Source organism: Anopheles merus, chromosome 2R (genome assembly GCF_017562075.2).
Source record: "Anopheles merus strain MAF chromosome 2R, AmerM5.1, whole genome shotgun sequence".
NCBI lineage: Eukaryota > Metazoa > Arthropoda > Insecta > Diptera > Culicidae > Anopheles > Anopheles merus.
Genome location: NC_054082.1, coordinates 20,399,904 through 20,421,138, shown reverse-complemented (window position 1 = coordinate 20,421,138; position 21,235 = coordinate 20,399,904). Strand labels below are relative to the sequence as shown.

The window sequence follows — 21,235 nt, the reverse complement described above, 5'->3', positions numbered from 1 at the left end:
ATGACTTATTTAATGATTGTTATCAAATCAAACAGATAAGCTGATTAAAGCTGATTAAAACTGTAAAGTAACTTATGATAAAAGGTACGTAGAAATAGTTATGCCAATAAGTACATAACGTTAATACAAAGGCATACAAATTAAAACACGAAAATAGCATACCTTTAGGCGTTTTTGACGAAATCAATTATTTTTTCCTGATTCTTATAATTGATCGTTGAAAGAAGCTAATTTCCATACATTAAAAGTGTTTTTAAATGAAAAGCTTGTTTCAAAGTCCAAGTAGCTTTTATAATGTTCTAGTTCTGCGACTGGCAAAGTAACGCAGGCGGCTCATTGCTGTCTGGATTGCGGCTCTTTAATCTGCATGTACTTCATATAAATTCATCTCAATTTTACTCTTGATCATACATTTCAGCTGTTCAGGTGGAACTCTAAGAGTATTTTTATAGAATATGTCTCTTTTTATACAATTTTGACAACTCCTGCTCTAGTTGATCGATTGCTACAGTTCATGAGCTATAATTTGCACGCTTTCCCTAGCTTGTTACACTTCCAAACAATATTCTGTGTAAAGTTACCCAAAAGGAACGAAATGCTGATCGTCGTGTTGTGCCCACAAATCGTAGCGCGTGCGCGTGTAAAGTTGGATCGTACTTAACACTACGAAATCAAACTCCCAGCCAGATTGGTTGACAATGCGACCACAGCGACCATCTTTCAGACTGGCACAGCCTAACCAACCCCGTCACGGGGGCTAAACGTTAATCCGGTAGCAACGTGTAGCTCATTTGTGACAAAGCCCGCTGGGACGGGCGACTGTAATCCAATACGTAACGCCGTGAGTCACGCGCCAAGGACACAAACTGAAGGGTGACCGCCGTGGCCATCGGTGCGTAGATATCATCGCACCGGCCATGCACCGACCGCTCGTATGTTTATCTTCGCAATTCGAAGCTTCTCAACCGGTACATGTGCAACCGGTACAAATCCTATCACTAAAGGTCACGACACACAGAGTGAGAGGGAGGGCTAGGGGGTAGAACTTTGAAGCAAAGCTCACCTCATACGGGTTCGGTTGGTAGGAAAATGGCACAGGTGAGTTGTTAATCAAAAATTGAAATTGCAAATGACAAACAACGTTCGAGCGTTCGGGGTTTCTTTCGCGGTGTAGAGCTACTCGAACATGCCACCAAAAAAAGGGGATGGCAAGCTGTTATGCCGTCTGTTCCCATTTTGAACGAGATGCAAATGCAGCCTCTGCCGGGGTAGTGTGGAAGCCGTCAACGGAGTGATGTGTGCGTGTGTGTGTGTGTGTGTGGTTAAGCTGTTTGTACAAGTGATTGCGCTGTGGACAAGCACTGGTTACCTACACCGCCTGCCCAACACAGCTGTATGTTAACTTTTTCAAACGCCTGGCCTGGGTTCACCAAAGGCTTCAGCCCAAGACACGATGACAACTACCAGTGCAGTTTTATTCCCGACTGCCACCGCTAATCGGAAGCAGTTTTCCATTTTCAAAAAAGGCCTCAATTTCCCACACACAAGGGCATCCCAGTAACGGTAACGAAAGAAGGGCTACCAAATCCACCGCTCACTAGGCAACCGACGCACCGACAAAGTAACCTGCCTTTGTAGCGCAAAAACCCCTTTCGGCGAGAAAAACGATACACCACCGATTGCGCCACTGGCTATCACGCGCAATCAGCACACACACACACACGCACCGGTCCCGCTGTTAGTGGCGTAATCGCTGGAGTGCTAATTTTGATAACAAACCGTAACGAGATGAAACGTGACGTGAAATGGGAAACAGTCGCGGGCCGGGTTTTGTGTGTTTTCTTGTTGCGCCGTTACTGGTCACCGCGTCGCGTCCAAAAGGGTTGCCCTTGGGCCGTTGCCTCGTGCCATCATGCCGTGGATAAAGTGTTTAGTACGGGCGACGGGCGAGACAAAATAGAGGCACTTATTTTTCATTCGTTCGTTCGTACGTTCGTTCGGTACTACATACATCAAGGCCATACCATATTGTGTGCAATGGTAAAGGGGGGACACTCTCCTAGCTTAGGAACTGCAGAGACGAGCAGGTGAGTTAAATTCTCGGGCTTTGTTTGAAGTAACTGAAACAACAAGACAGCACCTGAACAGAAGAGTACTCCATAGTCTTCAAGCAGCAGCAAAGTTTGCATTTAATCACCAGCATACTTCCGAAGTTCCGATACGATTCTAATAACTGCTCAACTATTCCAAGAACCATACGCGCCACCCTTTCACTTGGCCTTGATTTCTTCCCCCATTTTCTGGTGCAAATCCTCCCACCAAAGCACAAATGGGTGCAAAAGGTGTGCTGTTTCCTGGAACTCTTTTTTCCACGACAATGGAGCTCATTTACTTTTAACGTAGAAGTAGAAGAAAGAAAGAAAAGGGACAAAAAACTTCAACATTCCGTTTTCCCGTTGTTCCTACCTTCCAGTGGGTCGTCGCTGGGTGCAAAGAATGGCTCGTCGGTGAGCAGCAGGTTGGCCAACGTTTGCCTCTCCTGATGCTGATCGTTATCCTGCAGGTGGTACGCCGACCGGTCATCCTGTTGCTGACCGGAAGCAGCAGCAGCAGTAGCAGCAGCAGTAACAACTGAACCGTGAAGTTGCCGCTGGCAGTCACCGGCAAAGGGCGAGCTGAACGAGCGCCGAACGCCGGACGGTTTCGAGCCGATGGCGGCATCCCCATTCTCGGAATGCTGCCGACCGGTCACCGATACTGGCCAGCGGGGCATCACTTCGAACGGTCCGAGCAGTGTGGCGGGTGGCGGCGTTGGGTACGCCCGAGCGCCTGGTGCGTGTTGCGCGGAAGATGCACTCTCGGATGTGCTCGGAGGTAATGAACCGTAAGCGCGGAACATTGTGTGATTGGAATTTCAGCCTTTTTTCCAACTTTTTTTTTGCCTGTTTTGCACACACACACACACACAAACACACACTCAAATTCAAGCACAATGGTAGAACGATCTGTTAACTGATATTTTCGATGTTGCAGATCGAATCGATTATGGGAGCGACCCACACAACAACAACAACAACAACAGCCACACAAACACTACAACCACACCGGTTCACCGGAATTCGTTATCTAACCGGCCTGAAGGGGGCGTTAGATAACAGACCAATACTCTATTATCACACAGCGTTACAGAACGGGGTGGCAATTCGATAGAGAGAAAGAGTGTAAGAGAATTAAACACGGAAAGAGAGAGAGAGAGAGAGAGAGTAGTAAACTGCCCAAAACCATGTGCTATTCGTGTGTCACTCGCGGGCTCGTACTCTTCGTAGGAACGCAGGTTTCAGAATTGGGTCGTACAAACCGGGGCCACACACAAGTCACACAAAAACCGAGCAAACGCAAAGCAGCAGAAACGGTGTGTACGGAAAACGGTGCGGAACTAGTATTTCCAGGCCGTTCCAAAGAACCACTAGAGCAAGAAACCGTCCGGTCTAGGGGGTCTGGTCACTGTTAATGGGTGTATAGTTCCTGCGCGACTATCGGAGCGACACGAGCTGCCACAAGCGACGAGCGGCACCAGTCGGGCTGACAGCTGTTTCAGAGATCGTAGATCTGTGCGAGCGCGACGAAGGGCGGCGCAGTGGGACAAATTGCAGGGGGAGGGGGGGAAGTGCAGAGTGGCTAACGTTCATAGAGCACGCGATCGCTCTGCAAAGCTGCAAACGATTGCGCGATACGCGGTGCTGAAAAGCAAAGACGTGCGACATCGCGAATCATACGCAGGCGGCAGTCAGCAGGCAGTGCTCGGCCATCTTCAGTGTGGAAGCCTCTTCTCTCCTCTCCCACCGGTGTGTGTGTGTGTTTGTAAGAGAAGCTAGTAACAGGGGGGGGGGGGGGGGTTGAGCCAAACAACTATGATAAAGATGGGACCAGCGCACGACATACCAGTCACCTGACGGTACACCGGGGCGGCCGTTGTTTTTGGTTTGGCCGCGTGTTTGGTCGCGCGTTTGTGTGTGTGTGCGTGTGTGTGTGTGCGTGTGTGTGTGTGTGCGTGTGTGTGTGTGTGCGTGTGTGTGTGTGTGTGTGTGTGTGTGTGTGTGTGTGTGTGTGTGTGTGTGTGTGTGTGTGTGTGTGTGTGTGTGTGTGTGTGTGTGTGTGTGTGTGTGGGTGTGTGGTGGGTGTGTGTGTGTGTGTGTGTGTGTGTGTGTGTGTGTGTGTGTGTGTGTGTGTGTGTGTGTGTGTGTGTGTGTGTGTTGTGTGTGTGTGTGTGGTGTGTGTGTGTGTGTGTGTGTGTGTGTGTGTGTGTGTGTGTGTGTGTGTGGGGGGTGTGTGTGTGTGTGTGGTGTGTGTGTGTGTGTGTGTGTGTTTGTGTGTGTGTGTGTGTGTATGTGTCTAAAAACACAAACACATCCGACCACCACCGACCGCATGTGCAGTGTCAATGTTGCGGTTGTGCCAAAGTGAGCTGCTCTCCATATCGCGCGCGCTGGAAAGTTGGCCATTGGCACACTACCCACACACACACACACACACACACACACACACGTACACACGCTTGCCGTTTATCTTTCGCGACCGGTACCAACTGTGATGTGTGTGTGTGTGGTGGAGCTATGATGTGTATTGGTTCTGTGCGTCTTACTAGCTTGGTGGGGCCGCATAGCCCCTGCTTACTGGGGTGGAAAGTGCGGTGTTGAGACAAAGCATGCCATGCAAAAACCGCGCCTGTCAACGATGAGCCGGCGATAATCGTGCCGTTCAGTGTGTCAGTTGTCCACTAACGTCACGGACACAATAGCGACACACAGAGAGTAAGACAGAGAGAAGCAGAGGGAGTACGGCAAATGGGTCAAGATCAGCGCTTGCGCTTCCGCCGTTCCGCGGTGCTTGACAGATAATAATCGATCAAGTACGATCAAAATATCATTAGCCCCCCCCCCCCCTCACGGGGGCCGGTTTTTACGTGGGAAGGCCGGGTAACGAAGGTTTGTGGGGTCATTTGCTCCCAATTTTGGAAGTCAAATTTTACGCCACGTGGTTTTTATGCGTTCGGTGCGTACTGCAATTACGTTCGGGTTGGTACCTCTCCAAAATTGTTTCGGTCAAAATCAGGTTTTAACAGTAGAATTTACATTAAAATGTTTATAAATCGGTCGTTGCAGCCTAATTTTGACTCTAGCTTACGCGTTTTTTGACTTTAGGGCACCATTTTTTTACAGGGTGCTACAATTTTTGTAACTAATGCATTAACTTGTGTCTCGCAGTCATAATTTATTCACTGTTAGTCAATTAGTGTTTATAAAATTAAAGTCTAATGTCTGGCAATGTGTACTTTGAAATTATTCAATTCAAGTTAAGTTATCAAAAATTTCATTCCATAGTTTAAAATATAGAAGGTGATTTAAAAAAAAAGTGTTAATGGAGTGATAAAAGTTGGCATGCATTTTCAGGTTTAAACAATTTGTTGAGGATTTATTAAAATTCATTAGTTCTTTTTTACAAAAAAAAAACAACCAAATTACATAGTTTTTTTTTTATTTTTTTGTAATTTAAAGTTACATCTCCCGTAAATCGGCTTAAATACTTTGTGAAGTTAACATGATTCCTACAAGAGACATTTATTGTTGACTTACAGACAAAAATAGTTGTGTTAGAGTCAATATTTAGCGGCAACGACTGTAAGAAGAATAACACTTTCCACCATACTGTTCCATGGACGTGTTTGGTTGCTGGGCATATGCATACGCGCTTCACAGCCAGGTGCTAATTTGGTGTGGTGTAAGAGTGGCCTTACACTCTTTATTGCGCCTGAAGCCCCCCCCCCTCTCATTCCCGTAAGTGGGTGATGCTCTAGTTCGAATGACAGGCGCTTGCAACAATTGTTTGATGAAGTAAGGAAGAAAATAAGCACAAAACATAATTAAACCGCTCATTTCAACATCTCTTTTCGCAAAACAGTTATGAACTTTGACTTCATTCTTTAACGCTTCAAACGATGGCACGGTGCACAAAAATTAACTTCAGTTTTTCTTTATCCAGAATTATACCAACCTGCACAAGAATGGCGCACCGAGTACACACCGGCTCTTCATCCAGCTGCCTGACAGCTGTCACCATACGGAGGGAAGGTTCATAGTGTGTGTGTGTATGTGTCAAAATTTATGACTTCCTTTTTGCCGCACCGGCACCAGTGACAGGCAAGTCTGACCTGATCTTTTTCCATTTCTTCCGCAGCTTGCGCACAACCGTGTGTGTTACGCGCACTCACCAATGCCACGTGTAAACTTCGCCGCTGAAGCGTAATTCCTGGAGCAGTCGCCAGGAAGCACACACACACTTTGACATTGACGCGTACCTTTTTCGTCCTGTCGTGTGAGCAAGTGGTGCTGCCAGATTTGTACAGTAAATACCAACCCAACCAGTGCATCTGGTTGTCGTTTTCCGAGCATAATTTTCATCCAAAATATCATGATAATAAACATTGTTGCCATGGAGCCGGGCGGGAGAACGTCATGCTACGGAAATGCTGGTCAAACATGCTGTTGTAAAAGCGCACATTTGGGGCGTATGTGCGAGCAGTTACTTGCTTTAAGTTCATACCTCGTCGGCTCTGGAGCTGCAACGACCTGATGATGCCTGTTGCTGACAGTCGGTCGTAGTGCTCGGTGTGTGTGTGTGTGTGTGAGTGTTTGCCTTTCGAATCTGGGAATTTTGTTCCCCGCACCCCGACCCGGAAAAGCACAAGCGTGAAAAAGGCGGTTCTAGTTTTCCACTTGACTTCTTGCCGCCTTCGTCCATCCCGTTTGCCACGGGCTCGCAGGCGTACAGAGCGTTGCGTTTGAGTGTTTGGGAAACGTTACTTTGACGGCACTGCGGAGCATTTCGATCTTCGGGCATCTGGTTCTGTTGGTGGCAGGATAGATTATTTCCTCAAACACACACACACACACACACACACACACACACACACACACACACACACTCCTCCAGTTCTCTTTATCCCCCGCTCTTCAAACTCAAACAGTGACCGGATTTATTCAAAGTCAGTAAAACACATTCTTTGCCGACCGGGCAAAAGCTACCTTCCTTCCCATCTGCACCGCACAGTCCGAGAACTGACCAATCGGAAGCCCATCGACGCGAGGGGACCGGGCTTCCGGGAATGGTCTTCACCCCGTAAAACCATACACTTTATGGCGAACTAGGTGAATGTAGAGCAGTGAGTGAAGCACGGTTGGGCAGTCGGTCCCAATCCCCCTTTGGATGGGATGCACACATCCCACGGGTTTTGTGTGTGTGCTACCGTCCCCCTGCCAAAGTTCACTTAATCGGGGACAACAAATTACCAATGGTAATCGCACTAAGTGCTGTGGGTCCGAAAGGTTGACTTTTTTTCTTTCTTTCGAACTCTTCCTTTCGGACGCACGGAGAGTAGGTCAAAGTAGCGAGCGCCGTCTGTACACCACCCCCATTTCGTATTCCCCTAAAGAACGCCTGAGGAACTAGGAACACGGACCGAGCACCTGAGTGGGGATGGTGATCGCTTGGTTTGAATGGTTTCAATTTTCACCTTATCCGGTATCTCGAGGGGTAAATTTCCAGCAAGTTACAAGCTGCTGGCCCATCCGCACGTGGGTAATTTCCCTTGAACGGTGCGTTACGTGTTATGCGTGTGTGTGTGTGTTACAGATACAGCATGGCCATCGTATGCTTTCACCATAGCTGTAAAAAGAACACACAAAAACACACGAACACTCGGCGTAGTTGCACCGTCGTAGTGGTGGATGGCAGAGTGTTTACATTCCCTGTCACGTGTCGTGTGCGACATTGAGACCAACCGTGCACCATGCAACGGAAGGGGTGCAGGGGTGAGGGGGGGGGGGGTGGGTGCTGGGGCACAGGTACGACGTCTCATTAGAGACAGCGCGCGGGAAGCGCTATGACGCAACGACGACGACACCGATGGAGCGCAATGAAGTGCGATGCCATATCGCGCACTGGGCCATGGTGTGTGGTTTCGAGGTTTCACGAGCATATGACACTCGTATGCCGAGCGTGTGTGTGTGTGTGGGAAAGGGTGTGAGAACCAGAGGGTTTGCTATGGAAGGTAACGTAGTGTCGGAAGAGAATTTATTTTCTCCACTTGCAATTCTAAATTACGTAGCACCGTGCACTAGCTGCTACCAGTTGCAGCGGGAAAAGGTGTTTTGCACCAGCCATCATCACCCTTCGCCATCCCTCCCCCGAAGGTAACGACATGAACGACGACGACGACGACGACGACGGCAAAACCCATCATCATAGCGATAGTGTGCAGCATTGCAAATGCAGGCGAGACACCGGTAGCCGACGACGATAACGAATGTATGCAAACGAGGTGCATCCACTGTGCGGAAACGTAGGGCGGCTGGGTGACAAGCAGAATGGTTCGGCGAGTTTGCGAATGAAATGAATTGAAAGTAATTTGCCAACCCGTCGTACAGCGTCGTACCGCTCGTTGAAGAAGACGGTACCGATTACGGGATGGACAAGCCGATGGGCTTATGCAAAAGGTTACATATGTGGGAGTACAGAGAGAGAGACAGAGACAGAGAGAACCGTACGGCAGAATCAACACCCATCAGCAGTGATAGAAAAGTGGGACAGCGGATGCCCTCCGGCAGTGAGTGATCGCTTCGCATTTTCATAAGTACAAGTGCAGTGCGGCAATGCGGCCATGGGGGAGGACAGTGCCGTTCTGTGCGCAAAATGTTGTCGGCATGATGTCAAGTAAAACGGGGATATTAAAATTCTCGCACCAACTCCATACAGCCTGCCGGCCGTTTTCATTATGAAATTCTTATTAAAAACTTGCCGCCACGTGTCGCTGCTTATCTTTCGCTAAATGGCGCAAACTTTAGCGCCGGGCCGGGCGCCGAATTCAGCGTCGCAGAGCTTCGACAGCTAACGACTTTGTAGCCTGTGTCTGTGTAACACATTCTCCACATTTTTGCCATTTGAGATGGGGGGGGAGATCAGGGGAAGGCGCAAAGCGCACCAAAGATCGAATGCTGCCCAAAATATGCCAAACATTTCGCTCATTATCTTTGGCCCCGGCGTGGGCGCCGTTGATAAAGTGACATGAGCCCGATTCGCGCGGAGGTGGGGCAGGGGAGTAAGAGAAAGACATCTTTATAAACTCGACACCATTCGCTAAACGACGGAAGCCCCACCGGACCACTCTTGCACCCTCCGTTACGACCACTACGCGAAAATCTTTCGACAGCATTAACCCTACCACAAGAAACCAGCGGAACGGTAAATGCGCGGGAACGAAAGAAATTCAATTACAAAACATGCTCGTTTCATGATGTGACACTTTTTGTTCTTTCCCTTCTTCCAGAAGGTTCAATCGCGCGCCAGCCAATGCGCCGTTGCGAATGCGCGACATCCGCGAAACTTTTACGCACGCAATTCGGCGATTCGCGGTTCGTGAGCAGCTCGCCCTCGACTGTTGGTGGAAAAGGGGTAGTATTTTAACTTATAATTTTTCACGTCCCAGCAATAGCTGCTACATTGACAGTGTGTGCCCTTTGCCATGGTGCGGTTTGTTCTTTCCTGCTAGCGAAGCCGTTCGATCTTCTGCTCGGCATTACCGCCGGGGCGCACGCACGCCGTTCGCAAACGTGACCGTTTGTAGGCAAAGAAGAAGAAGAATAAAAAAAAATCCTCCCATGTGCCCAAGTAGTTTTATTTGACGTCCCCCGTACGTTGATGGGTACGGAAGCAAACCACAACGGCAGAGGACACAACGGCACCGGAACATAGAACGCGCGATAAAAGAACATGGTTTAAACTTTCCCTGTGGGTGTCGTTTTTTTTTAGCAAAAAAGGGGTTTGCAAATAATGACACTGGTTGGTGGTTGGTGGGAACAAACGCTGGAATAAAAGCAAAAAACAATGAACAAAAAACAAGGACAACAAAAGCCCGATGTGCCGATGTTGGTACGTGCTTAGGTGCGGTGGAACGGTTATTAGGGTGTCGCACATTGTCTAGATGAAATTGTCTGCCAACTGGGGGGAGCGATTACGCTATGTGTGTGCTATAGGCTGCCACAAAAACGGACATCATACTAGAACGGCTTTTTGTGTGGGTTTAACAAATGTTAAAGTGAAACAAAATTTCTATTTCACAAAAAGTTTTATGATAAAAGGTCAATGAAGCACTGTTCACTGATTGTAATTTTTCATTTAGGTAAATACGAGATAAGTGCAAAAAATTAATAATGCAACGTCAAAGTCAAATTAAATTATTTTAAAAGTAGAGGAAAATGTTATCTGAACTCTTTTCTTCTTGGAAAATCTGAGTTCCCGCTTATTTACCTTTTTTTTTGTTCTATTGCATTTCACCAACTCTAGATTCTATTCTTTATAAATTCATTTCTGTGAAAAATGTTATGTTTGTGGTTTTTAATGAAATGAAAAAACTTTGAAATAATATAATATAATATAATTTAAATAATAGATAATAGCAAAATGTTTAATTTTCCATTCATTTTTGAGTTTTGTTTTTGTTTTTGTGTGGTTTTCCTTCAATTGCTCCTTTTTTAAGATAAATTTTGTTTTTATTTTTTAGTGAATATCTTGATGTACATTATATTTTTGCGGATGCAGTAGAATGTTTGATACCATTTGAAATTTTTGATCTTATTTTTACAATTTTCATTTCTGATTTTTGAAGTCTAGATTTGAGAATGATAAAAAAAAATGAAAATGCTAATAAACAAAGCTTTGTTTGCATTGTTAATGCCGAATCCTTCCCCGTCTATCAAAATGCCTGCGCGTTAGGCAAACAGAAATAATGTATTCATATTCCCGAAAACCATACAGCTGCTTCAGCTTCGATGAGCAATTCACCATTCCGCTGTTCGTACACCGTGATCGTAAAACACGATCGGTATACATTTCGTCCGCTTACAGTGGCAACGGTTATGCAATGCTACCGCAGCGCCTGTTAGTTTGTTGCACTTTGTTAGCCGGCAACCATCCCCCCCCCCCTTTCCACTCACAACCCGAGCGGCGGTCACGGGACGAAAAGTTCTCCGCATCTCTGCATCAGTCACTCGCATCGTTGCATTTAAAGATGCAGATGAGCGCCGTCACAACCATCACACACTACACCACCGCACACTCATCACATCACAGTCACTTATCTCATTCTCCCACCAACACACACACACACACACATATAGTCCTTCCTTCATTCCGTTGCGGGCAAACGAAAACGATCCCGGATCTGTCTGGATGGAAAACGGAAGCGACGGTGGTGGCGTGAGCAGTGGCGGCACACGACACACGTATAAAATGCACCATTTTCATTGTTGCAGCGCTATCGCAAAGTTTGCAACCAACCGGTTGCTAGATGCTTGATTGAGGCTTGAAGTTGGGAGACACTGGAGACCGGTTGGCTAAGGGGGGGAAGGGCTGTAGTGCAACCAGATCGGTACCAGTGCCACTATCAACTCGGCACTGCCACAGCCGGATAAGCTTTGTGTGATCATTGTCAAGCGTGAGGTGCAACTGGGAAGGCAACAGGCAACTGCCACAAATCAGGGGGGGCGCCCTTTAAGCCTTAGTATATTGTGGCACGCACCGCTAAGTACACAACTCGGTTCAGTTCGTTCGAAATAGAACCGCGAAAAGGATGAGGTTTCATCGCTATGGTGGGACGGTAATTGTAACCTGGCCGTGGAATTGCATTTGAAGCAATGAACACTGCAGCGTGTTTCTGTCAGGAACATTTTAGTATATTAACAGTTTACCAAGTATTGTGCATCCATTGCGATGTATAGGTTAACAAGTTGGAGATGGAGTGAGTTTACCTGCAATGGAAGGAAAAGAGATTGGGAGATTAATTTAAATAGTAAACATGCTATTCATTAGTAAGAAAAAAACAGACTCAATCCAAAATAACAGGATTTGGCGTGCTTCCGATAGAATAAGTAATCATAATATTTGAGATTCTTTTATGCCATTTTTAATTAATATTAATCTATATCCAGCCTTCTGTTTGTCCGTGCATTTTTCGAAAATGGCAGATTAATTGGAAAAGGGTACACCGTGATCGAAGCAGAATCCGTCAGTAAAAACATTATATGATAGACTGCCATAGATAGAAACATGAAAAGAGTAGCTAGCAAAGTGAGTGTATATATCAGGTGGGCTTACGGTGTTCTTTCTCACCAATACATCGACACACAATTTGACGGTTTGTTCCATAACAAAATCTAGTACGCCTTGAAGTTTAAACGAAATCTTGCAGAAATTGTATGTGGTTTTACTCGGGCGTAGCACGACGAAAGAAGCAAGAAAAAACTTACGTGGCAGCCAGCTCTTGGGTTAAAACGAAGAATAGAAGGCTATAGATTCCAAAAAAAGAAAAAAAATCATTTACTTCGCCAAATCTGATACATAGGCAACAATTATTGAATCCTTTCTGCCAGCAAGCAAGGAGCAGTGTACCAACCGAACCAAATATGAGTTTATACTAAAAGTGAGGAATTTATCAGAGTACCTGCGCATATATCCTTTGGTCCTGTTCAACAGACCACCGATTGATCTCAGATATCGAGTAAAATTGTGAAAATTTTGGATAGAGTTAGGAGTGAGTCCATAGAAAAATCATCAAAGCATCCAGTTTGTTATGGATCTAACTGTCAAACCAGGTTTTCTTTCTATTTTCATTTTGAGACGTCAAATTGAACTGGATAAGCCCACCTGATATATCAACTCACTTTGGTAGCTAGGCATGTCCAGTATACTGATGAATACAAGGGTTATGCATGTCAATAGTTTGCTAGTCCGCGTGTCCTGGGCGTGGAACAGTGTGTTGGAGAACAATGTGCCGCAGATTCAGCATGGCATGCTATACATTAAGTTACCATCAACGTTTTCTTGTGAATTATACGTAGTTAATTGTGTTGAAAATACGGCCAAAGTCGCAAACTAAAGTACAATTATTTGAAATTTATATTATTTATCAATGCTTCATTTTTGACTGTTCACAACAGCTGTAATGATTGCCCTCAGCGTTCGACCCGTAATGACGCAAGCACCACTGCCGTTGATGTTCTCCCTTCCAGCAGCAACATAATTCACGACCACGACCTAAACTCAGCCCCGTGTACTAAGAACCCACCGAACCCGAAGCAGAAGCAGAAACGATGCGTTGGTAATGCATGGACCTAACCAACAACTACTAGCCCACAACCACTGTTACCACTTCCGAGGTTCTCCACTCTCACGCGGGATGATGTAGCAAGGAACAACAATACCAGGGTGAGCCAATTCGTTGGCTAAACGTCTGACAATTACACGTTCAACGTGCAACACTCGGCCTCGGTGTAATCAGAAGTGAAGATAAATTATTACCGGTGAAAGTAGGTCAGCCGGTGAGAAGCAGGGCTCTGGGGGAAGATCCATTGTCTGCCACCGGGCTACACCCGGAAAGGCGGCTAATAAGAACCAGCAGGAGCGTTGGGCACGTTGAAGAAAGCCATTCTAACGAGTGATGAAATATGGTACGTGTTTTTCCCCCCCAAGTACATGATACATGGTTCTCCCCAACAAGGCCCCAACTGAACCTTAAGGACCGCTAATTGTCGGGTTGTATTGTCAAGCTTGAAACATCAACTATATCGGCCGCATATAATGACATTAATCGTAGTACATGGGCTCATCGATCCGGGTTCCAGGGTAGCGCACCCCAGTAAATCCCGATGTACGTTGGGCTGTCTATGCCTAGTGTTCAATAGCAGGTCTAACTACAGCACGGCAGCAAGGAATGCAATCGAAGTAGGTGTACCGTGTCTGGAGCATCGTTCATCGTTTTCGATATTTTCACCCGAACCAGATTAAGGACGACCGGCTGAAACATTCCTTTCTGTAGAATACTTTCCGCCCGGTCCCGGTAAACGTTTAGTCGATTGTTTGTGGTTGTACAATTCTCGGTAAAAGTGCCCACATGGGGCACAGCTTGAGCCTAAGCTGAGGGTGCATTGTGTGCTGTCATGGTTTTGTTGTACTCCTTTGTGGTCAACACGCAATGCTTGTTACTCTCCCTTTCTCTCTCTCTCTCTCCTCTTGCATGAGGTGCGTGAAGGAAACCCAGAAGGTGGCTTTTCGGTCGGTTGCATGTGGGTATGGATCCAAACCTGGATACGGATCTCTTTGCTACGTGGTGCTTCAAAGTAACCGCAAATCTGCTCATTCGCCCAGCAGAGGTACTACAGCACTGGAACAGGGCTGACTGCACATACCTTCGTACTGAGGGCGCTCTGTTGGCCGTATGATTTCCACTTCTTGAATCATTTTGCACTCCAGATGGACCCGATCTGAGATTGGGGATTCATTAAAGCGGATTCCGAACGAATGCGGCGCCAGGAAAATTCCAAACAAAAATGCATCCCCTTTAAATCTCTGCATCTCTGTACAGTGCTTAAGCGAAGCCTGGTAGCTACCCAGACCGGACATGCAGATGATGATGATGATAACATCAATTATGGTTTTTTTTTTTGTTTTGCTGTTTATTGTGCCTTCCTGAAACATTAATTACGCTCACTAATTACTCGCTCGTCGGAGAAAATGTTCCTTACTTTCGCAGCGCTCTCGCGGAAGCGCTCGAATGAGTTCATGCCCTTCAATGCGCACTCAAAAAAGCTTCCCGTGCGTGCGCTCGCGTGCGGAAAGCGGAAAGTTTTATATGCTAACAGTAGCTGTAGCAACAGCGGCAACAGTAAAACCTTGCCTATGCTGGATTCGGGGGTTTGAGTTTGAAGCTAATTTTCGAGAGAAACCATGATGTTAGAGAAACACTCCAAACAAAATGAACTCTTTTTTAATAAAGCTAAATAGCATCAATACTAACCCAAAAGTAATGTAAGAGCTTTAAATGTGAAATGTTTGTATTTTCTCATTCTTGATCACCAAATAAAGAAATTGAGTCTTCAAAACTACCTTAAATTTTATTAAATTCTAGTCACAATACTACTATTACGAATGTTGGAAACAACACTCTAACATCAGACATTTTTATTACCTAAATCAATACCTAGCAGGATGGCCAACCGGGTACAAAAGGAAAGCCCGCAAGCTAGCCAGCTTTAATTCCCCTTTGGAAAGTCCAACCGAAGCAAAATCGTCCGGCAGAGAAGGGTGTTCAAATCCGCGTGTAAACTTAATTGAAATCCCTGAAACCCCTATTCAGCTGCCAATCATATTGATTTGTAAGCCAATGGTACGCCACAGCCGGACCACCGTGTGCACCTCAACACACGGACGGAAATATTAACTTAATTGATTCGATTTGCCCCCTCCCCTACCCTCCACTCAAGCTGACCTCCACCGAATCATCTGCCGGTAGACCGTGCTCGGGGAAGTGCGAGATTCGTCGTGGTCCTTTCGCTAATTGAAAACTTTTCCGCAACACTTAGCATTGACGCTGGGTGTGGAGGATATGGATGCCGAAAATTGGAAGGAAGGATTGGGCGCGAAGACGCGTTCAAGATGAGTCGACCGCAGCACCGTTGTGAGTGGGGTTCGATTTGTTCAGCTCACATTGGTCTGCGAAATCCCGCTGTCCATGGTAAGGTTTTCGTGTGCAAACAAACGGAGCAGTTCGAACTAGAGATGCCACGGTCACGGTCGCCAGCTCGTGGATATTCTTTTGGTGTGCTGACATCCTGGTTCTGTTTTCGATCATGTCGCGCTGGTTCGCTGGAGTGCCACGGTGCCGGCCAGTGCCGACTTCATGGTACTCAAATGATAGAGATGCTGGTGACGCCGCTAGTGCGAAACTCCTTACCACAAGAGTACCACGAAACCGATCACCGGTATTATGCTATCATTAGCAGCACACACACATATATAGATGGACACAGACCTACATACACACAGACACTTCTTCACATTGCAGCACAGCATCAGGGGGTTTTTTTCGGTGTGATTATTTTTCCCTTCTTCTCTTTTGGACTTCGTCTATCGTACAATTCTCGACCACTGCTCCCGGAAAGGAAACCGTGTACCACTAAACGAACAAGAGCGTTCCTCCATCTCAAGCACCAGCACTCGTGGTCGAGCACCTTTCGTGCCCGTCTCTTCTCAATGTCGGCATGTTCTGAATGGGAGGAGCGGTGCGCGATGGCGGTTGGTTCGGATGTTATTTTTTAATTTAGGCAAAATGAGGTTGCTGCTGTTGATATTCATTGTTTTCGTTCAATTTTCGATGGCGCGCATGCCTCCGAAATGTTTCTCGCTAATCGATTTCGAGATCCGTTTAAAGCGTATCCGTTTTGGGGGGAGGGTGGGGATTTAGCGCTTTGTTTAGGTTCCTTACAAAAAAAAGGACAACAGATTCTGGCTTTAAAACGAGCCCGTGAGCAGAACATATTAAGGCCTATCGAAAAGGAGACGCCTTTTGCTCGCCCACCCGTGCCATAATTAATAACAAATCGTTCGCAGAACAACTGGGATCCCATGGCGTGGCTGTTAAATTTTATAGCACCCCAAAGTGAGGCTAACAAACCTGAGTATGATCGATCGGTGGCGAGCTTTTACGCGTCTCAAGGATTATTGTTCGTGCAGCATAGAACAGCATCGTAGACGCGCAGCGCGCGAGACAAACGTCAACAGGATGCCATTTGTCAGCGTGTGACAGGTTTTAATACTTTTACACTTCTTCTTTAACGCGCTCGCAAAAATGTTGACCTTGTCCACCATCAGTTGATTGTAGGATGGAAATAGGAAAGATGTTTTGTGTGGAAAAGGACCGCTTCTAAGTATTGCCATCGCTAGCTAATGCCTAATGGAAGATGTATTGCACGACTAGACGGTCCATTTTAACGGCTGTTTGAAAACCAATTTCGTCCGGTTGATGTTGAGGACACTTTGTGCCTTTTATTGGAATGTTCGACGGGATAAAGGGATTTCCATTCCCAAACACGTTTTTCCCTCTTTCGGGAACGTTTAAAGCGGTAAGTGCAGGCAAAAACGATGCCCCAATTTACAACAATAGTAAGCTGATGAGAGCAATTGAATGGTACAGTAATAATGAAATAATTAAACACTGTTAAAGTAATCTTAAGCTCACCCGCCTGTGTCCCTTGCACACGAGTTCGAGCGCGTATGAAGATGAAGATTTAATTGAGAAGTAAATGCGCTCTTTAAAATAAATGACACACTCCCGTCTTGGACGGGCTCTCCGGGCTGCGGCCTTTCCCCGACCAGCAAAGCATAATGACCGAACCTTTTGTCAATGGCAACACCGAACGACCAAGCCACTTGGTTTGTGTGCATCCTTCGTTTTTTTTTTAGTAGATAAAATACTTTGAAGGACTTTCCTACTTTGTTTGTGCCCTTCTTTCGAGCAGATGGAAACGTGACTGGAGTGGATCGCTTCCCCTTGGTGGAACTGGTTGAACTAGTAGCACTAATCCTTAGTGACGTTACGGGCATGATTACGTTAATCACTGGTCGATCGATCGATAAGAGTGGAAGAGGCTGTTAGTGAGTGTGCGTGTGTCTGATGAAAGAGTTTTGCCGACAATATTAACAAGCTCGAGCATGATCAGCATTTAATCGCATATTCACGTGACAAGTGAGACAAGTTGTCAAATTACCAATAAAATGTATTATGTTGCAAAATAATAATAAAATCCCACAATATAAAAATACTGTTCATCAATAAGTGACCTCGAAATCTGTACCACCAGATGTGTTTTCCTCTACGCTCGACGAGAGAGCAGAAAGAAAATTCCCATCCAATTCCCTTGGTCCCCTGATGCGCACATACCTCCCCCCCCCCGGTCCTTCCGACTGTTCCAATTTTGACCATAATAGGCCAGCCTGAAACGTGCGAGACTTGCGCACAAGCCCAAACAAATGAAAATGGCAATCTCCGACACCCAAAACCCGCCGAATGTGAGCCTGTTTCGCTGCTTCGTCCTTCCATGGACAACATCCACAGCACGTGGCTCCGATATTATGGGAAAGCGGTACCGTACCGCTTGCTGGTAGCGTGTATTTTTTGTTTTTTTTTTTTTTGTTTTCTGCACTTCCAGTGCGCAACGATTGCTTTTACCTCGGCTGCAAAATCAATCAACGATTGCTGATTTTAATTTATTCATCAAATTTGTCGCAGCAGCAGCAGACGATACCAAACCGAACCAACTGGAGCAGATGTTTGCGAACCGTTTGCCTTGCCCCGCGTAACCCATACCGTGGTAATCAGCCGTTTGCCGTTTTTCTTCTGCCTCCCCAGCCGCTCTCACACGTGAATACATTTGTACAGTTTTTTCTTCTTTTTTCCTGTTGCTGTTATTGTTAGTGTTGTTGTTGTTGCTGTATGTGTCTTTCCCGCTCCCTGGGGGTTATTGGCGCGCTTGCAGACCATATTTTTCTGCATCATCAAAATAATCTCACACACAATAAATGAGCTCATTTCCATTCCATAAATAGTTAAATTTAAGGCCTCCCCTACATCCCCGCGCAGCGCTGCAGCAGCTGAAACGCAATGGCAATAATTCGGCCCAATCAATGGCACACAGATTGACCTTTACCCTTTTCTGTAGGTGGTGGTGGATAGAGCATATGGGTAAAATATGTGCAAGGTATTGTATTTTTGTTTGTTCAAAGCGGACAGATCAATTGGTGCACAACACAATGCAGTGCAGCTCATGGTAGCGCTGGCTTGAATATTACTTACTTGTAATAATTGTATGTATTAAGCACTTTTCAATACGAATATCAAATATGCATTAGTGTTGAAGCAAATGAGTTGCGTTGTTTACGAGCACGATATCGGTGGATACATGTTGGCTGTATACGTAAAAGTAATTAAATCAAGCTTCGTTTCGGTAAGCAATGTGAGTAGAGTTGACGAGCAAATTGGAGTAGCAAAGTGAACGTTTTTTCATTAATTATGTGGAAACAGTTCCATATAATGTATTGCTTTGCAACAGACTGAAGAGTACCATCAACATGTTAAATTCCAAATCTTCGTTAGATTGAGCAGTTGTTATGCTATTAGTCCATGTATTTCAAATTAAAATCAAGGCGGAGATACCGATGAGTAGTCCTAGTTGTAATCTGTATTGATTAATACTCTTCCTCAATGGGTCCTATATGGGTCGGTCTGGTGGTACAGTCGTCAACAGGTACGACTTAATAACATGCCCGTCATGCGTTCAGGCCTCGAATGGACCATGCCCCCATACATAAGACTGACTATTCTGCTATGTGTAAAATCAGTAGGTCACTGAAAGCCAAGCCAGCTAGTGGTTGACCGACAACGGTTGTTGTGCCAAAGAAGAAGAAGAAGAAGAAGAAGAAGAAGAAGTTATCCTAAAACTGATGTCCTTAGCCCATCATGAACGTGTGGCTTGTATGCGACAGATTTGAAGTCCGCCTATGTAAGCATGTGTGAATTCAGTGCCATTGTTTATATTTCAAATTCACTGGTTCAAAAATTCACACAGCATTTAACTAGAATAGAATGGAGTTTATTCAATAAATAGCCTCGATTATATAGCGGCACTATCATGCGCTTTTGTTCGGCGGACACATTTTGACTCGCTTTTCAACAAACGTTCCACCATACTGGCTTTGTCGTACTGCCTTAAAACCTCGATCGATATACCAATATGAAGAATGGAAGCTTCTCGATCCAACTAAAACAACACAGTTCCTCACGGGGTTAGTTGTTTTGTTTCTTTTTTGTCGTTCTCTCTCTCTCTCTCACATCACTTCCCCGCAACCGTACCGTACCGAGATTGGAAAAGAGGCATATGACAGCGAGGAGATTGATTTACACCGCTCGGCACCGCTTACCCAGTCCCAAAGGAGAGGTGACATAAAATCGGTTTCTTCTGCATGCAATCCTCGCCTAAAAGATCGGATGTACCGTTCAGAAGAAAGGATGATACTCTGTGTAATTCGCAAGAGCGTGAGACAAGACAAAAAAAAAAACGAAGCAAATCTACCATGCTTTATGTGTGCGTGTAATGTGCTTTCCAAGTCCGTAATGCAAAGCAGCTGCTCCGTGCTGCCCGTTGCAGGAAATTGGCCTTTTTCTTCTTGCCCAGATTTTTCATCTCCATGTGGCCTTCTGTGTCGGTGTGGCAAACATAAATCGTCCAGAAAAGGTCGGCCATCTTCGCATGGCCGCTACGCCACACTTACAGTTACACTGCAAGCAGCCGGCAGTGCTCAAGGGTGGAGTTATCTTTCACGTGCTTAAAAATTTCATCCCTTGTCAACAGGCCCCAGCAACCCCGACACTGGCCCTGCTTGCTTAAACTCTTCCTTGTGCGTTAAGTTTCTTGCCTTTCGCAATGAGCAGGTTAACCGGGCCGGCCTGGGTCTGATGGGTTTGGTGTGCAAGTTTAGAGCCTTTCGATACGATTCCGAATCTAAATCCAAACCGAAGGTCGTAAAAACACGAAAATACAACTTTACCCGGAGGGAGCAAAAAAATAAAAATAAACCTGGTAGTTTCGGGGGTTCGTTTCCATTGCCCCAGACGCCTTTCCGACCGACGGGCGCAACACGAAACGAAACCGGGACACGGACCGGGCAGGCTTGAAGCAGTGGGTGGCAGGAAATGACCCAGAGGTTTGTAGGAAATATACCAATTTCGTAACAATTCGCTAAAGCTGTAAACCTTTCCCGAAAACTCGCCTGACCCTTATTAAATAAGAGAAAAGCGCTGCGAAAAACGGAACAGGGCGCAAAACAGTGCTTATCAATTTCGCCAAAATCACTCTCCCTGTATGTGTGTGTGTTTGTGTGTGTGTGTGTGTGTGTGTGTGTATCTGTGTGTGGTTTCATCCTTTCTGTGCCTTTGCTTTGCTGTGAAAAAGGAAACGTGGCCAATATCACACCGATTCGTATTCCTGCGGCAAAATTCAGCAAAACGTGTGTTATCGTGTAGCCTGATATTAGCCGTTTAACCGATTTCGGGGAAAGCAAAGGACAAAACCCTCCACAACCGAACGTACTGCTGGACGCAAGATTTCGGAGCTTGTGTGTGTGTGTGTGTGAAATATATAGTGTGCAGCATCGAAACTATGGACGGGCCCAATTAAAGCGCGGGGCGTGTCTGGCAGCGATAATTTTAAACCCCATTGGCAAATTATCACCCAATGTAAGACGGGATGTCGGGGAAACGGACAGTTTCGATACGAATGGAATTTAAAAAATT

General features: G+C 46.0%; 1 protein-coding gene and 1 long non-coding RNA gene across 9 annotated transcripts in view; one reads left to right on the top strand and one right to left on the bottom strand.

Annotated features, from left to right (window-relative positions):
* The window catches only part of LOC121588950 (translational regulator orb2-like), a 238,494-nt gene that overhangs the window by 141,652 nt on the left and 75,607 nt on the right, over window positions 1–21,235 (bottom strand). The gene's annotated exons all lie outside the window — the stretch shown is intronic.
* LOC121588953 lies at window positions 3,362–15,070 on the top strand. 2 transcript variants are annotated; one of them, XR_006004251.1, is made up of 4 exons: window positions 3,362–3,845; window positions 6,040–6,145; window positions 6,235–6,402; window positions 13,050–15,070. It is a non-coding gene; the product is annotated as an uncharacterized LOC121588953 (long non-coding RNA). The 2 variants fall into 2 exon arrangements; XR_006004250.1 differs by lacking the exon at window positions 13,050–15,070 and having other exon boundaries at window positions 6,235–7,849.